General features: G+C 41.0%; 1 long non-coding RNA gene and 1 pseudogene across 1 annotated transcript in view; both read left to right on the plus strand.

The window, feature by feature from the left end:
* Nucleotides 1-12,116, plus strand: part of LOC139441050 (uncharacterized) — a 32,073-nt gene that overhangs the window by 9,746 nt on the left and 10,211 nt on the right. The window contains exon 2 of the long non-coding RNA XR_011651452.1: nucleotides 6,109-6,237. This is a non-coding gene — a long non-coding RNA (uncharacterized lncRNA). The remainder of the gene's footprint in view (nucleotides 1-6,108; nucleotides 6,238-12,116) is intronic.
* LOC112311853 (large ribosomal subunit protein uL1-like) lies at nucleotides 575-3,234 on the plus strand (annotated as a pseudogene).

Genomic DNA, 12,116 nt, shown 5'->3' on the forward strand with positions numbered 1-12,116 from the left:
GGCTATGTGGGGGGAGGGCCCAGAAAAGGGACAATGGCCTCTTCTCACCTTGATGCTGAGGCAGGAGATAGGAAGGAGGAAACTCTGGAGGTGCCCCAGGGCTAAGACAAAGGACATTGACACAGGACAGAGACCCTGTTTTGCGTTTTGGAAAAGCACTGAATCATGGTGAATCATGAATGCTCCTGCACAGAAGATGCTACATGACCTCTGCTTCATTATAATAGCATTATAATAAATTAACATTTTTTGACCCCCTTGCCCAGTGGCCAATCAAGGAAAATCATAGGAGACCACATGTGCAGTAGCTTTAAAGTAATATAACTACTTGTACATGTGCGATAAAACCCCACCAAAACTAGGCAGGAATATCTGCCCTATAAGAATAGAATCCCTCCAGCCCCTGAGGTCAATCTCTGCTCAGAGTTGGCCCATTCCCATGTTCTGTACAGTGAACTATTGCTTAATAAATCTGCTCTCTCTCTCTCTTTATGCTATAAACTCTCTTGTGTGTTCAGTTCAATTCTTTGTACGCGACCACCAAGAACCTGGTTACCTGTGCCCACCTGCAACAATGCCAGACACCTCAGTGTACCCCTGCACACCACTGGTGCCCCTCAAGCTGCCTTCCCCACCCTGGAGCCCAGAGGGAGTGAGTTTGAGCAGGTGAGTCCATGTGTGGTTTCTTGAAGAACTGCTTGGAGTTCCAGAGTTTCTTCCACCAACTCAATCCCTGCTGGTTTTTGGCGCCAGAAGTTGTGGAGACTTGTCTTCCTGGCACTGGGGCCCTGTGCTAGGGGGACCTAGTGTGGTGCTGGGACTCCTCACTTCTGAGATACCCCTCCTGAATTTTTATCCACCACATGTGGATGTGGGACCACACTGTTCTATGTCTGCACTCCTCCTATCAGTCTGGGTGGATGTGGGTTTTTTAATTCCATAGTTGTCAGACTTTGAACTTGAATTCTGAGTGATGGCTGTTCTGTATTTTAGTTGTAATTTTGTGGTTGTCGAAGAGGCAAGCCATGTCTGCCTATGCCACCATCTTGATGTAAAGTCCCCAGGATCTAATTTTCTTAACAAATAAATCTAGAGAGAGAGAATCTACAGATTAAAAGTCACTTAAGAGACCTATCAATCAATTACAATGTGGGGAACTTATTTGGATCCTAATTCAAGTAAACTGTAAAAAAAAAGATGAAAATTAGAAATCGGAACACTTACTGGATATTTGATGAAATTAAAGTTATTGAATTAAATGAAATTTTTCATTAAAAATTTAACAATTAACCCAGTGAAGTCTTATTTTACAATCAGTAATGATTCTTTATCCATACAGCTTATCTTCTAGTTGTAGACAGTTGGTGTTCCCAAGAAGGCCTGGTATTGTGTTATAAATGGAATTACAATTAAACACGGTGTTTAATTACATGGGTTTCCTCTTTCTCTCATTCTTGGCTCTCAGCTACATATGCCTTATCTTGATTCACAAGTTGAACAGCTATGATTTGGAACAGTCAAAAATGGTGAAAATTCAAGTGCTGCCTCAGATTTGGTCAGAATATTATTATTCTAAAATAATCTTAGAGATTTATTACTGAAACTGGAACTAGATGAGCTAATCTCCTTTTTTCTCCAGAACCTACCTTCCACTGGTAGTAGAAACAATAGAGGTTATAAAAAGCGAGGAGGCAAAAACATTATTAGATTCCAGACCAGAATGCAAGTAAGGAATCTGCATAAATACCAAGGGGCTAAAAACCTTTGTTTTTATGTGAGAAAATCGAGGGGTGCAATTCAAACACTTTCTTGAGAACAAGGCTCTGGATTAATATTGTAGGATGGTTCATCAAATAAATGAAAGACCCGGTAGGCAAAAAGCATGGATTCTTTGCCCTGGCTGGGTTGCTAAGTTGGTTGGAGCCATCATCCCCATAGGCCAAGGTTGTGGTTCCATCCCAGGTCAGGGCATATATGAGAATCAACCAGTGAATGCATAGATAGATGGAACAACAAATCAATGTTTCTGTCTCTCCCTCTCTCTAAAATCAATACATTTTTAAAAATTTAAAGACTTGATTTATTTTTAGAGAGAGGGTAAAGGACGGAGAAAGAGAGGGAGAGAAACAGGATGTGTGAGAGAAACAGCAACTGGTTGCCTGTCTCACGTCCCCATCTGGGGACCTGGCCCACAACCAAGGCATGCACCTTGAGTGGGAATCGAACAGGCACTCAATCCACTGAGATAGACCAGCCAGGGCTAACATCAATAAATAAAATTAAAAAAAAAGAAATTATTTAAAAAATAATGGATATTTAAATAGGAAAAATGGAGATTAAAAAAATGAGGAGCTCTTTTCCGGTTTTTGCAGTGTGAGCAGCAAAGTCTCTCTTGACACCCTCTATGAGGTGGTGCCGGAAATGCTGCCTGGGAACTAGCGCAAGCACCACAGGTTTGGGAGTCGGTGGAGCTGCAGGTCAGCTTGAAGAATTATGACCCTCAGAAGGACATACGCTTCTCAGGCACCATCACTTAAGTCCACCCACCACCTCAAGTTCTCCATCTGTGTTTTGGGGGACCAGCAGAACTGTCAGGAGGCCAAGAGTGTGAATACCCCTCAGGGGTGTGCACCTCACAGCCCATGGGCTGCATGCAGCCCAAGATGGCTATGAATGTGCAGCCATCACAAAATCATACATTTACTTAAAACCTTTTTTTTTTTTTTTTTTTTGCTCATCAGTTTTTGTTAGTGTTTGTGTATTTAGTTTGTGGGCCAATACAATTCTCCCAGTGTGGCCCAGAGATGCCAAAAGTTTGGACACGCCTGTCCCACATGGACATCAAGGTGCTGAAGAAACTCAACAAGAATAAGAAACTGGTCAGGAAGCTGGCCAAGAAAAATGATGCCTTTTTAGCTTCAGAGTCTCTCTCATCAAGCAGGTCCCACGACTACTGCACCCAGCCCGAATAAGGCTGTCAAGTTCCCTTCCTTCTTGACCCACAATGAGATCAGGTGGCCAAAGTCAATGAAGTAAAATCTACAATCATGTTCCAGATGAAGAAGGTGCTGTGTCTGGTGGCTGTTGGCCATGTGAAGATGACAGGTGATGAGCTTGTGTGCAATAGCCACTTAGCTGTCAATTTCCTGGTGCCATTGTTCAAAAAGAACTGGCAGAACAGTCCGGGCTTCGTATACTGAGAGCCCCACGGGCAAGTCCCAGCACCTGTGCTAAGGCGCAGCTCAATAAACCATCCTGCTTCTATTAAAAAAAAAAAAAAAAAAAGAGTAATTTGCCATTTTGTATTACCTGCCCTGTTGAGAAATAGTAATAATAGTAATAGATTTATTTTAAAGTAAAATAGATTTACTTTGAAGCTTTAATTACATGGTATCTCCTTTGAAGTTTGTAACAGTCAAGTGAGATAAGTAATATTATCCCTTTATTATGCACAGAAAACTGAGACTCAGTTTAAGCAGTGACTTGTCAAAGTCTTACTGCTATTTGTGAAATTTTAGAGGTTAAAGTTCAAGTGTCTTTCCACTTGTCTTAGAAATAAGAAGCTATCAATTCAGGATAATGTGAAGGTTTTGAATCAAATTATGTTGCGCCTTAAGTTTGTCAAATATATATATATAATCACTATATAATTATATAATGCGTTAAACTTCATTTGCAAGAAGTAACTCTCTAAAGCATATACAAAATTGAGACCTGAAAGCAAGATTTTATACTGATTAAATATAATTGCCTTCATAAATCATCATCAGTATTTATTAAATAATTTAAATAACTGATCTGTTTCTACATCAGATGAAAATAATCTATTTCCCATTCCAAATAACACTTATTCAATTATTGAATTTGGCAAGAACTACCATTTCTAGTAAATTCTCTATAATCAAAACTTGTGTCTATCTTTATACTATATTTTATTTTATTTTTTATTGTTGTTCAAGTACAGTTGTCTCCATTCCCCCCCCCCCGCCGACTCTCCTCAGCCCCATTGACCCCCACCTCCCACCCTCAATCCTACCCCGCTTTGGCTTTGTCCATGGGTCCTTTATACATGTTCCTTGTTGACCCTTCCCCTTTTTCCCCCATTACCCCCTTCCCTTCTCCCCTCTGGTTACTGTCAGTTTGTTGTTTATTTCAATGTCTCTGGTTCTATTTTGCTTGTTTGTTTTGTTGATCAAGTTCCACTTATCGGTGAGATCATGTGGTATTTGTCTTTCACTGCCTGGCTTACTTTACTTAGCATAATGCTTACCATCCATGCTGTTGTGAAGGGTAGGAGTTCACTCTTTCTGCAGCATAGTATTCCACTATGTAAATGTAGCACAGTTTTCTGATCCACTCGTTTGCTGATGGGCACTTAGGTTACTTCCAGCATTTGGCTATTGTAACTTGTGCTGCTATGAACATTGGGGTGCATAGGTTCTTTTGGACTGGTGTTTCAGGATTCTTAGGGTACACTCCCAGCAGTGGAACTGTTGGGTTAGAATGTTTTTGTAAAACAAGAAAATTGTTTTACAAAAAGAAAACAAGGATGACCATTTTTAGTGGTAGAACGTTGGGAAGGCAGAAGGGTAATCTTTTTACTTTATGCGGTGGGTCCGTGGTATAACTCCCGTTATGCAGATGGACAGAAATTAAATCGGGCCTGTGTCAGTGTCATCACACAGTAAAGTGGAAGAGGCAGTGTATATTGCTAGAGAGAGCGGTGTAGCAAGTACCCGAGAGCGTGAGCTTTGGAGTCAAGTAGACCATGGTGCCTGTTTTTTCTTTGACCCTGGGCAAGTAAGTTACTTCATCTTTAAAATGGCAATTAGTAATATTACCTACTTTAGAAACTTGTGTGAGAGTTCAGAGGTGATCCATGTAAAGCCTCCTAGCACAGTAATTGGCAAAAAGTAGGCCCTCAGTATATATTAGAAACCATAACAATAATAATATTGATGGTACAGAAAATTAAATGGGTTCTGTTTTGCCTTCGGCTAGATCATGTTGAGTAGTGAAGTGGAACAAATATTAGGGATCAGAACACACTTCTGAAAAGAGTTCACCAATTAAGAAAACCTACATCTATCTTTGGGATGTGTAAGTTTTCTCCATCTGTAAAATTAGAATCAAAGAAGAAAGCAACTCCAACTTCGAGATAAAACACATACTGCACTTAGACTAGTGCATTTTTACCAATTTCTTTGAATAACCGAGTTCTCTGTTTCTACATCAGTTGAAAATCATCAATTTCCTGAAATAATTCCGATCATTTAATATTAGAGGCTTTATATAAATTTCTAGTCAAGAGATATAATTGTTCATTTGTCAAGTGTAGAAGGCATTACCATTCCTCAATAAATCTTAAATTAAAATGATAGATTTTCAGCCTTCAGATATGTTGCGGAGTGTGATAAACATCAGTGCCATTATTTGGCCACAGGATGGCAAGATGCACCTGACCCCAGAGAGAACACAGGGCTAGAAAACCACAACCCCTAGAGGGGTGTTTGATTTCCTCTTCACATGCACCATAGTCCCCTGAGTGGTATTTATCACTAACAATGGTATTACTTTCATAGGTTAGAATTCATCACATATTTGCTTCTTAATTCTAATTTTAGCAAACATAATCAAGTCCAAATCCCTTCTTTTATCTCTCCTCTTTTTTCTCTTAACTTACTTTTCTTATTTCTTCTTCTCTTCTCATTGTCTCCCTTTAGTCCTTTACTTTCATTTTTTAATACAATATTTGTAGAACACCAAACATAGCCTCTTTTCAGTGACCTTAATGTATTTTCATCCTTTCAGTATTGGCTTAAAAAACCAAATCAAAATTTCTGACTTTCTAAAGGTGTGATTGAATAATGATTATCAAATACAGACCATTTTCAAAATCTCAGTATGTTAGTCCCACATTTAGCCTCCCTAATTTTTGCTTTAATTAATCATGACATTTTAAAAATATTTTATTGGGGGGCTAAATATGTTTCCTGCCAACTCCCCTCCTTTCCTCCCTTTACTGATACTGGGATTAGAATGAAAAAGACATTCAGTTACTGCTCCTATATTTCCTTACGTATGCATTTCTGTTTTTGTACATTCTAGGCTTCATCTCATGCCTGTCTTTGAACGATATACCTCCACAAGCTCATACTCTGGGTACCATCTCTAGAACTGAGGATGCGCATTCTGTTGCGTAGTTTTTACATTGCATGAAAGGACTCTTCTGAGGAGGTACAGTGAAATCCAGTGTTCGATCTACTTGTAATACTCTCTATGCTCTGATGCGGGGCTTTGTCAGTCCAGCAAGCTGGGTGCCCTTTTGTGATTCAAATATTACAAAAGTGTCAAAGGTGCCGCCTTGGGCCTGATGGTGCATTTGCTATCAAAACCATCTTCTGAACTGAGTATTTCTGGAGGGCTGGACCATGTCTCTGTTGCCTCTATACCCTTTGGCCCTAACAGAACACGGAGTGGGTGCTTCAAAATGCTTCCTGAATGATTTCTCCATTGATCCACAACAATTCCTGAGGAAAGCAGAAGTTGGATCATGTATCGGTCATTGCCGTCACTTGGAACTGAGTCGACCCACTCACAACCTTCCTGTAGGTGGCAGAGTAGCACAGATAAGAGCTTGGCCTCTGGAGTTAGACGCTTTCCACCACCTCTCGGCTTTATGAAATTTCCATGGACAATTTAATGGCCTTTGTGCTTGGTTTTCTTACCTGCAAAATGAGGACGGTAATAATATGAAGGGAATCCAAGTTTTGCCACCCTGGAGTTGCCTTTTTGGGATATTCATTGAAAGCTGTTTATTGAGAAACAGGACTCAGAAGGAAACTTTGACCTCCCCACCCGCCTCACCCCCACTCCTTTTCCCTGCCCAAGGGATTAAGATGGAAAAACCTGCTTCAGGAAGGAAATCTTAAGGTGTTTGTCTTTGCCTAATTTGGTTTAAGCCTGATAAATAGAGGGCTTCAGGCAGGGGCTGTCAGCCAGGCACCCCCAGTGCCCCACTATTTCTGAGCTGGCCGGCAAGAATTTGCCCGCCTTGTGTGTGCCGTTCTTCCTCAACTACCTGCAAATCGCCTATTCTCACTTCTGAAATCTAAGTCCCCATCCCCCCACCCCTTTCTCCTTTGTCCAAAATGTCTTACTTACCCAGTGTTGCCTCAATGTCTTTGGAATTTCATGCTTATGTGAATTACCCATATGCATGTATTAAAAACTTGATTTTCTCCTGTTAATCTGTCTCTGTTAATTTGATTATTAGAAGAATTTAGAAGGAGGGAAAGTGTGTTTTTTTTTAGCCCCACAACACCTGCTTGATAGAGTTGTTGTGAGGATTAAATGAATAAAGCATAAAAATAGCTGAGCAAAGTGCTAGCCATTAATGTTACTGTTGGGTAAGGTAGAGGGAAGCACATTGAGCTAGCAAAGGAATTTATAGAATAAATGCTAAGCACCAGAAATTATTGTATAAGAGGCTTTGTAGTGGAAACTATGTATTTCGTGTGTTAGTAGAAATATCACATTAAGAGGCGAGACTAGGCAGGAGGGTCAAAAAATTGCTATGATGATGATGTTTATCGTTCAAACAGGCCAGCTTTTGGAGGTACTATCTTATCTCCCGGGGCACATTAAAAACACTTCTAATCAGAAATAGGTACTTGGATGTATTACTGCCAAGCCCTGGCCAGGTGGTTCCATTGTCCCATACATCAAAAGGCTACTGGCTCCATCCCTGGTCAGGGGCACACGCCTAGGTTGTGAGTGTGATTCCAGGTCAGGGCGTGAATGGAAGGCAACCAATAGATGTTTCTTTCTTGCGTTGATGTTTCTCTCTGCCCCCCACCCCCTTCTTCTCTCTCTAAAATCCATGAACATATCCTCGGGTGAGCATTTTTTTTAATTTAATTAAAAAATTAAATTAAAAAATATTATTGCCAAGATCTAGCATTTGGGGTACAATCACTACTAGTATATTTAGCTCTCTGTCCCCTGAGGTGGGATTCCAGAGACAGCACAGGGTTGGGAAGGCGAATTAACTTTGCCATTATGAAGTATGAAATGGGTCACGGAGAGAATGTCTCAGAGCACAAAGAACTTAGTTCTGGGTTTCAGAGATAAGGAGCACATTGGCTTGAAAGCCCCGACCCCTGCCTTGCCAAAGGAAACACTCCCCCGAAAAGGAAGCATTGCCTACCTGCGAGTAGGAATCCCACCACTGAAATTTTTGTGAAAAAGGGGTCACAGACGTTGAGTTGAAACCAGGTCTATTCATTCATGTGGAAGAGTGTTCACCTTTGTAGGGTGTCATGATGTTTTGTTCTTAGTTTTTCTTTGGTGATGCAGTTTTATTTCCTTTATATGTTTTCTTGACAAATCACATAGACTTTGTTGTTAGTTTTTCCCAAACTAAGCCTTAAACTGATGTCTTGAGTACTCTTTAAATTCATAATTAAAATATCTCAGGAGTATAAATTGGTATTATGTTTGTTATTTGGTATTTTTGTAGCAAAAGAAATAGCAAGTTTTTGTTTTTGTTTTTAATTGGGTTTCTGACAGGCCACTTGCAGGCTTGCAGCATAAATGTGATCAGGTCCGGGATTTCTAAATTGTTGGTTCTTTCTCCTTCGCCCCACCATTTAGTCTGGTCGCCAAGTGCTTGTATCCTGCCCCTTTGCACTGAATCCGTCTTTTTCACTACAGTTGTCATTGCCATATTAGACGTATATTAAGAGAATAGGGTAGATTTTGTACTGTCTGGCGAGTCAGAATGAAACGTTCTTGAAGCATTCTGGACAGCAATAACCTCTGAGTTGCAAAGAGGAGAATGGAGAGATTTTCCAGTCTACAGAAGGCTCAGAGGTAGAAGGGGAAATTGACATCAAAGGATTACAAAAACGTTTTACTAAAATACAAAGTGAATTTCAGTCACATTCAATTGCATGTTGATTTGTGCTTGCTGATTCATGCTGCTTTTGGTGCATTTTTGCCACATATTGAGAAAGCCAATTCTCTTAGTCACCTATTGCTTTTTACGAGGATAAGTCTAACAAATGTAAAACATCAAAAGGCAGTGCACAAGTGTTAAAGGCAGCAGATGAGATATGCAGTAGTGGTTTTTTCAGAGTCCAGCATGGGAAGAAATCATTGGAAGTTGCTCAGTCTCTGAGATACGTCCCTTTCTCGGCCCCTGCCCCAGATCAGTCTCGACTCTCAGGACTTTATGCCAGTTAGTGGAAAGAAGAGAAGGGAGGCGAAAGGAAAAGAGGAAGATGGAGAAGAGAGAAGAAAGAAAACCATCATCAACCCTGGGGTTTGCTCTTGACAGGTGGAGAATAGATTTTATCCTGTTGCCTTCTGTTGGCCCAGACTGCGTTGGGGGAGGAAAAGGACAGTTATTTTGACTTCAACTCCATCTTAAAACATTATCTGTAACTTTTGAGGCGTCTAAAGAAAAACTGTGCTTTTATGTAAGTTCTTTTTGAAGATCTAAGATAGACTTCTTTTTGGTTTGGAAAGATAAGGCTAGGGTCTCTGACAGGATGCAATGCAGTAGAACTAAAATTTGCTTTGCATAATAGAGTTGAGATGGGATAGTGAGGAGCTAGGAAAATTCCTGGACAAGCAGAATGGGGAAACTGAGAACAAGAAAACTAAACAAGGTCAAACAGGTTAAGCAAATTACAGCCAGGGGGTGAATCACAAGAACTTATCTCCCCTAACCAAGGACACAAGAGCAAATAGTTCATACCTCTCCTCCCTAACAGAAGAATACATAGCTTAAATATTCCTGGTCTGGGAAGTAGACAACAGAGACCCAAGTAATGCCATTTGTGCCAGCTAAACCCAAGGATGGATAGAGTCAGGGGAACAAATAATAAAACTTCATTAAAAGCCAAACAGACCAAAGATAAAGTAAAACAGAATAATACACCAAAGAATATCCTCCCCCACCCCCATCATACACCTGGAAAGCTGATGAATATTCTGCTGAAACCCTCCCCTGAGACTCCCCTAAGATTCCCTCCTGCAAGAGAGATAAAAGCCTGAAGACAAAGGACCCAGCACACCTCTCCCTCTGGGGAACCGCCTAAGCCATTTCCTTCTTCCCCCACTTCTTTATTCACAGACACACATCTCCTAAACTCTAAGGCAACGGGCAGCGGGCAGTGGGCAGCTGGCAGCTGGTCCCAGGCAGAGCCCTTGAAACAGCTCCTAAAGCCCCCTTCTCTCTGACTTCCCAGTGAGCTACGGCAGCCCAACTTAAGCTCTCTAGTTGCTTCTTCTATGCTAAACCCTTTCTTGTTTCACTGTCCCCCAGCCTTAATAAATGGATCCTTAGTGTCACCTGGACTTGTGCTGTGAAATCTCTCCTACATGAAGTCAAGAACCCCCACACAGCTGGTGCTAGGCAGACGGACTAAAAAGCTGCCCTTGTCTGGTAACAGAGTGAAGTGTAGTGAAGACTCATTAATCTTCTGTTCGAGTTATTTAATCCACCATTCCACTCAGTGGGTCTGCAAGGCAGATAAAGGACACCGTCACACCTGAAACAGTCCGTTCAGGTCGGGAAAACTCAGGGAATAATGGTGTCACTCATTTTGATGACTTCCTTGCATTGCCCATGAACTGGAACACATTCAGGTGGCTGGGATTTTGAGTGGTGATGACTCTGTCCGTGCCCTCGATGAAGAAATTGAAAAATTAATTGAGGGCCATAGAGCAACTTTTATTAAAGAAGACTTATGCCTTGTGTACTTTATGGGCAATTTTAGAATTTGATCCCCATTTAACATGGGATTTTAAGAAAAGTTTTCAGTTTTCTCTTGGCAGTCAGACAGACAGCACTTTGGGGACTTGCGGAGTTGGCTCCATTACTCAGGGTAGAGCCAAGGGAGAAAGATGCTTAATAAAGATTCCCTCCGTGGAGGATGGGCTTTGGGAGCGAGGATGTCTGCCATTCCATTGTAAGTCCTTTCCTGTTTCATGCTCTAAATACTCACCATTGATTACTAACCCTGGGTAAACATCAGTTGTACCACCAGCCTTGCATTCTTAGTGTCTTGCCGAATGGGGAAGGAGGCTGCCTTCATTACATAAGATAACACATCTAAAATACACGGAATAAGTGGTTGGCTGAAGGAGAAGTATGGCATAAATGTTAGCTCATATTGTTCTGTTTTAGCAAAACAGAAAGCTGCCCAGCATGGATGAATAAAGAGGAGTTAGTTGGAGGTAATCAAGGAGAAGCTGGGAGGAACTTGGAATAACAATGAGGACATTTAAATTCTCATCTTCCCTTCTCATTCTCAACTCCCCTCCCCCAAGTCCTGAGGAACACTAAGGAGCAAGCTTGCCTTCCAGCAGTTACTTGAGTAAATTATTCCACTTGGCTATGAAAGGAAAGGAGGACTTTAGAAGGCTATATCACCTTGTGACAATGTGGGACCTAGACAATTAGGTTTCAAAACTTGTTTAAAAGGACTTTTTCCAGATAGAGATGGAAGAGTAGTAGGAACGAGTAGAATATTCTTCAGAATTCCCAACTTTAAAAAGCTTTATGCTCTATTTGGCTATTAACCCTTTCGTGTGCCTGGTATCAGTTACTAATATCAGTTAATTTTATACTGACTAGGCTATACAATTGTGTGTTCTGTTCAGGACAGAATTCTCTCCATGGCAAGGGAGACACTGAACTGCTCTGGATTCTCCCCTGGTAGGTAACTGTATTTTGCAATAAGATATATTATATTTTTAAGGTGCATCTTATTCTCATTTGTGAGAGGGGAAGAGGAGAGAGAGACAGAGACAGAGACAGAGAGAGGGAGAGGGAGAAAGAAAGAGAGGGAGGGAGAGAGATGCCTTCTGCACACACCAAATTGGGGGATCAAACATGCAATCTAGGTATGTGTCTTGACTGGGAACCGAACCTACAGCCTTTTGGTGTACGGGATAATGCTCCAACCGAGCCAGGGCAAGATGTATTATATTTTGCATTAAGATGTCCATGGTCTATTTGAACTAAAAACACAGTCTGTTTCTTTCTTGTCTGCGTTGAAAACCAAACCCAAAACCCTTTAAATTACTTTCCTTGCCCTTCATCC

The sequence above is a fragment of the Desmodus rotundus genome, chromosome 7 (genome assembly GCF_022682495.2).
Source record: "Desmodus rotundus isolate HL8 chromosome 7, HLdesRot8A.1, whole genome shotgun sequence".
Taxonomy (NCBI): domain Eukaryota; kingdom Metazoa; phylum Chordata; class Mammalia; order Chiroptera; family Phyllostomidae; genus Desmodus; species Desmodus rotundus.